The sequence below is a fragment of the Neofelis nebulosa genome, chromosome 9 (genome assembly GCF_028018385.1).
Source record: "Neofelis nebulosa isolate mNeoNeb1 chromosome 9, mNeoNeb1.pri, whole genome shotgun sequence".
Classification (NCBI taxonomy): domain Eukaryota; kingdom Metazoa; phylum Chordata; class Mammalia; order Carnivora; family Felidae; genus Neofelis; species Neofelis nebulosa.
This window is the reverse complement of record NC_080790.1, coordinates 10883675-10890557: the sequence shown is the minus strand read 5'-3', so window position 1 is coordinate 10890557 and position 6883 is coordinate 10883675.

The window sequence follows — 6883 nt, the reverse complement described above, 5'->3', positions numbered from 1 at the left end:
GCCAGGAGTTTGGCTAGATGTCCACTTATTCCTCATGGGATTATCTACACCCTTCCTTGTGTTGGAGACTGAATGGAATGGACAGATCTCTTGCTGTCTTGAAGATCATATCAGTTAGCTAAGACCTTGTCTTCCCACTTAGCCACTGTCTTCTATGAATAACTCTGTATTTTTTCATTTCTTTTTACCTCTAGGACTATAGTATTTCTTTCTATCTCAATTCATGTTGTCAGGGACTTCAACATCTACATGAATAAATCATCCAAAAGTTTCTGGTTCTTTATCTCTTCAACTCCAGTAAACTTATTTGCAACCCCACTAGAGGTTACACTCTAGAATTTATTATTACCTAACATGATACCCTCTGCAGTTAAAATAGAACATCCTAATTTCTACTCACAATTTCCTATTTTTCTTGCTTTAAGAATCTCCATTTCTTTCTTCACTCCCTCCCCCATCCCACCATTTTTTAAACCGCATCAAGGATTTTAAACCAATGAACCCATGACTTTCTCACTGTCACTGAATCCCTTACTTTCCCGCTGCTTGGTCATGAGTTTCTTCATTCATTATTATGAGTTTCTTGAAAATATTGTCAATATTTTTGTATTTATCTTCCTCTTTTTTACTCACCTTTGATGGAAATTACAATCCATATCCTTAGGGTCTGCACCTGAGCAGCTGACTCTGGCTAAGGAGAAAAATCACACAAGTGAACTACACAATTTTTGTTTTCCCTAGAAGATCACTAAGTTGAAAGGAGAATGGACTAGGAATCCTTCCACGTGTCTCTAATACCTCTTTTTATCATGATCTAAGATGACTATCTCAAAGCTAATTTACTCCTCAAATAATCTCTTCATCACTCTCAGCTGATGACCTAGCTTCATATTTCAAACTGAAAATTGAAGTCATCAGATGTGAATTGCTTTATCTTTTTGGCATGGGAGCCCTCTTAATATATACTATATGACAACTGGTATTCATCTCTCAGGTGTATATGTCTAGCATCATAAATTTTCAAACTAAGACATGCCTCCCTTCACAACTTCCAACCTATTTATGTGCCCCATTCAACATTCTTTTTGAAATAAGTTTTTGGGAAAGGGGAAGTGAAGTTTAACTTTCATTGTGTCAATGTTTGATGCTGATGTTTCACCCTGTTTGTCTGAAATCTCTTGCAGAGGAACAGATTTGGATGAAGGAGTAATTACAATGCAAGAAGCCAAAAACAAAACAAAACAAAACAAAACAAAACAAAAGAACAAAAAAAACACCCCCGCATGCAGGGGTAAAACATAACGTTTGTGGGGTAGATGTAGGGTAAGGTCAGCACTACCTCTTTGTGAAGCTTCCTTCTGTAGCAGCCACGATATATTAACATCAACTTAGCATCTTTGCAGACCCATTTCTCCTTCCAGGGCTGGTCTTCAGGAATAATGACAGCAAAATTGGATAGCCTCTGGCCTCCACTGGTTATGAGAAGCCACTACTCGAGCTGACTTCTCCAAATCTATCAGGAGAAAGAGCCACCCAAATTGGGGAAGAGTCTACTGTAGTATTCTGCACACATACCAAAGCTGTATAAACTTTTGCACTATCTATCTTTCTATTTTCAGGGGAGAAAGCCTCTGTCTATCTTTCAAGGAATCCACAATTATGATAGATTTCTTTGTCTCTTGCTTTTCAACAGCCTCTGTCTTTGGCTAGTCCATTTCTCCACTGCATCATTAATCGTAGCTTCTCTGGTGAATCTTTCCCAATGTATTTGGAGCATTTGTTAGCCTTTTCCACCTGAAAAAAAAAAAAAATCCCGTAACCTTAGCTCCCATAGGTTTGCCCCATTAACCATCCCAGTTCTTGGTTTCCTGTTAATAATCAAACTTTTCAAGATCCTTTTTATTCATCTTTCTCCTTTTTTTTTTTTTTTTTACTTTAGTGGTCACTGAGTACTGTGTATGTGTGTGCATGTGTTTTAATTTTGAAAGGTTAAAAAGATTTAGAAGGAAATGCCAGACACCCATGTAATCAACATCAAAAAATAATACAAATGTTTTATAATTCCCTAATCATGCAATACATTGGGAGAAAACTTCCTTTGTTTCTCAACTGCATTACTAAGTCTTTCTCCCTAGAGTAAACTCTCTTGTTTTGGGTGGATCTTTTCATGCCACTTTGGAGGGGTGTGTGTATGTATTTTATTTCCTTAATGCTATCATGTTGTAAATGCCATTCCACAATTACATATTTGATGCAACACTGTGAAGAAAAACAAAGATTACTTACAAATACACCATCTCACTTGGCCATTCATGTTGTTTCAAGTTTTTCTGGTAGATGTATCTTTCTTTTTTAGTTAAAAAATTTTTTAAATGTGTTTTCATCTTTACTGGGGTATACTTGACAAAATTGTATATATTTAAAGTGATGTACACAGTGATGGCTTGACATGCATATACTTTGTGAAATGATTACTACAATCAAGTTAATTAACACATCTATCACCTCACATAATTATCTTGTGTGTGTGTGTGTGTGTGTGTGTGTGTGTGTGTGGTGGGAATACTTAAGGCTTATCTCTTAGTACATAAGTATGTGAGTTTTTTTTATAGTGTAAACCACGAAGTGGAGTTACTGTCGAGTAAGATCTATTCATTTCAATTTCACTAGACCTCTAAATGCTCTCTATATTAGTTTTATAAATTAATATTCATTCTACAGAGAATAGGAAAACTTTGGTTTGCCCTCATCATTGCCAACACTTTGTAATGTCAAACTTACTGAATTTTGTCAGTCATCTGATATGAGAATATTGGCTTTACTTCATGCTTGACTCATTTTCCATGAGATTGCATGTATTTTCCTTTTGATTGGCTATCTTCTGGGATTGCCTATTCAAATAATTCTTTTGTTCATTTTTTTCCTATTGGATTATTTTTATTTTAAATAATAAATTTTTTATATTTAGTAGAAATCTCTTCTCCCCATCTGGCCCTTTTCAAACTTTGCATATGCCATCTTTATATTATAGTAATTTTAAATTCTGATATAATCAGTTATTAATCTTTCCTGCTCATTGTTTTTTAATCTGTCTTATCCAAGAAATGTTTACATTTTTAATTTTTAATTTTAATTTTTTAATTTTTATTTATTGAGAAAGAGAGAGTGTGCACATGTGAGCAGGGGAGTTTTAATCTGTCTTATCCAAGAAATGTTTACATTTTTAATTTTTAATTTTAATTTTTTAATTTTTATTTATTGAGAGAGAGAGAGTGTGCACATGTGAGCAGGGGAGGGGCAGAAAGAGAGAGAGAGAGAGAGAGAGAGAGAGAATCCCTAACAGGCTCCATACTCTCAGCCCAGAGCCTGACTCAGGGCTCAAACTCACGAACCGTGAGATCATGATCTGAGCTGAAATTGAGTCAGATGCTTAACCGGATAGACTGAGCCACCCAGGCACCCGGACATTTTTAGAAGTTCTGAAGACATCTTTCCACATTTCCTTTTAAATGCATTGTAAGTTTGATCTTATAAATTAGATATTTGGTACATTTGCAATTTGTTTTTCCTCAGATGTGAAATAGAGCTCTAGATTTGGTTTTTTATAAGGAAAGCCAACTGAGTCACTATAACTTTTAATGAACAGTTTATCATTGTGCAGGATTTCTATGCCTTGCACGTCAGGTACTAATTTCCACACAAACCTGAGTCTGTTTCTCATCTCTCTTATTGTTTCCCTTTATCTATTTTTCTGTGTTTGAGTGTCTGCCTTAATGTTTTAACTGCCATAGTTTTATAAATTAATATGTCTAATAGGGCAAGTTACATTGATTCTTTTTTTTAAGAATTATTTTGAAAAAAGAAAAAAGAATTATTTTGAAATATATTAGATAATTGCCTTTTCAAATAATTTTAGCATCAGTTTATTTAGTCCCATGAAAAATCATGTTGAGATTTTGATTTATATAGTCTTGAAGATGTGTTGTTTTTTTTTTTTTTTGGTGGGGGAGGGGAATGACCAAGTTAGGATGGTGAGATTTCCTATCCATGAACAAATTATACATGGTCTTTTGATCATTTATAGAAATATTTTACCTCTTTCAACATTATTTTACAGTATTTTTAATGTGGGTGTTATAAAGGTTTATTTCCTTATAGTTTAAGTTTCTGTTGTGAATGATGCCTTTTTCCATAAAATAGGTTATCGCTGGGGTATAGGATTATCTCTGAACTTTGATCTTGGATTTGGTAACACTTCTGAATTCTCCTGTTAGCTTATTCAGAGTTGTTCCCTCTGGCAATCATTCTGTAACTCAAAACTGTGTCTTCCTAGGACATTTGTTACCACTCTGACCTCAGTTACAGTTCATTTATTAGTTTGTGAACTTAGTTATTCAAAATAAACCAAATGACATTAGAGGTCATGTCTTTCCTGTGTATCATTGCATTTCAGATCTTAGTACAATTTATTGAATAAATGTTTACCCAAATTTTAGTCTTTTTTTTTTAAATATCTGGAAGATGCATCCAGAAGTGATTGCAATTACATCCTAGTTTCATTTTAGATGGGAATTCCTTTTCTGCTTTAAGCAAAAATTTAATGGCTTTCAAAGAAGAAACTGTGTAAGAAAGTTCTCCTTCCACAATCTATCCTAGATCACTGTGCATTTTATTATTGATTTTTATCCCTCTGAACTGTTGCACTGGTAACTCCAACTCATCCTTCAAGGCCCAGTATTTGAGGAATCCCCAAATACCTTAACCAAGAGACTCTTGTCCTTCTTTGAGCCTGTGCCCTTCAGTGTCCTTGCTACTCACTGGTTACCTGGCCCATGATGTTCTGAATAGTGGTGTGAATGCCGACTTATGAGCTACACAGTAGTTTCCTACAGTAACCTTACCATCATTTTATTAAACATTTTCATATTGTTGGGCTTGAGTTGCTAACAAATGTTTCATGATTATAAAAAAAGACTATGATGAACACCTTTGAACATGAAGCTTTTTTTCATGTTCAGATTTTTAGGCAGTAGTAGAATTAGTTGGTCAATGCAGGCCACATCTTATCTGATTCAGTGGCTGGCTCTAGAAACTTAATCATCCCTAACACTGGCTATTTAATAATAGAAGAGCTATAATGATGATTCATTTCCAATTCTTGAAAAATGGTACCCTCCATTTGCAAAAAGCTTCAGTGTTATGTGGGGTCATCGTTTGGCTTCAGAGAGATAGTCCTATTAAATGTCAGGCAGACAGTTTGAACGTGAAATTTTCATCTCTTTCTCCATGGAGACTTGTCTGCCAGACTCAATTTGAGTGGTCTTCTGTGCTCTGATATTTTTGAGCATTCTTTTTGGGGTTTCCAAAAGCCATCCTGTAGACCAGGAAAGGGACATGTTTCCACATTCCTACTCCTAGATTCCCTTCCTCCTGAGTGTAATTTGGAACGGAGAATGCTGAGGTATATCTCATGTTCCTCCCAACATAGACTTAAGAAATTGCTGTTTTTACAGATAATGTGTAAACTTCTCCCAGGGCAAGTGGTAGGATTTAAAAGTGAGCTACCTTCCCTGTCATCCCAGGAACAAAGACCACAATTTTCCCCAGGGAGACTGGTAGCAGGAATGAGCTCAGGACTCTGAGGTAAGCATGGGCTGTGAAGCCACGCTAACTTGTGTAGGCTTTTGATTTGGGCACTTAGTAGCTGTGCACCTTGTTCTCCCATCTCTGTGACTTGCACTGTGATGATACAGGCGGGGTTATCAGAATACTAACGGCTGTGATTTATTGCTTACCCCGTTTGCCAGGCAATTTCTTATCCAGTGTCAAGCTTCCCTCTCACTCCTACCTCACCCCTACCTGCAACCCAGACTTGACTTACCTTGCATACTTTCAATTGGAGGAGTGCTGTGGGCAGCTTTTTCATTTTTCCCTCTGTGTAATCCTCCTTACTCCGCACTCATATCCATATTACCTAGATTTGAAACAGAGGAGAGTAGGATGAAGGTCACCAAACGTCTTATTTGAATGGGGCACTCTTAATTAGGCATCGATGCCCTCTCGGTGTTACAGAGACACAAATCCCAACTCCCGGGGTACTTTTTATGGGTTTTTTTGAGCTCATGCTGGAGCTCTTCCAGGGGCGATCTCTCCAGAATATCAGTGATGTGGTCTGTAGCCCACTGTCTGTTGCCTCCTTTCCCTCCTCAGCTTCTTCATCTGATGGCACCACTCTAGCTTCTGTCTGCTAGAGCCAGCTCATCCTGGCCAGGAGAGATACACTGGGATACAATTTTTTCAATATGACTATAGCCTGACTTCCTCCGACAGGCCCACTTGGGCCTCGTGAAAACACAAATACGTGTCCAGCTGTGAGAGGAAGTATGGTCTCCCACTTTAGTTATGGCCACTCTGCTTATGCTACTATCAGGGCAGTCCTGGCAGGCTTATCTTCAGACTCTTCTAAGCAAGAGTCCACACCAGTCCCCAGCATCCGTCTCCTCAAATACTGCTCCAATCCTTCAGTAGCAAATGGGCTGCTGTTTTCCCGTCCTCGGGGGGCGGTGGGGGGGCCGCAGCTAGTGAGTGAGGTGTCCACAGGGGACTGCAAAGTTGGCGGAAGTGTGGGCTTGCCACGAGGAGACCTGCGTTTAAGTGTGACCTCTGCTGCTTGGAGGCGTTGTGACTTTGGGAATGTTACTTAGTCGTCCAAATCTCAGTTTTCTCCAGAACATCTCATGTTCTGCAGACCCAAGAGGAAGATGAGTGTGGAAGGTGTAGGCTCACGTAGCACTACACAGACAGGCTCCAAATGTTGCTTTTATGGTCTCTTCAATTCACAGGACACTTCCAAGGGGGGGAAGTTTCTTCTTACAAAAGAAGT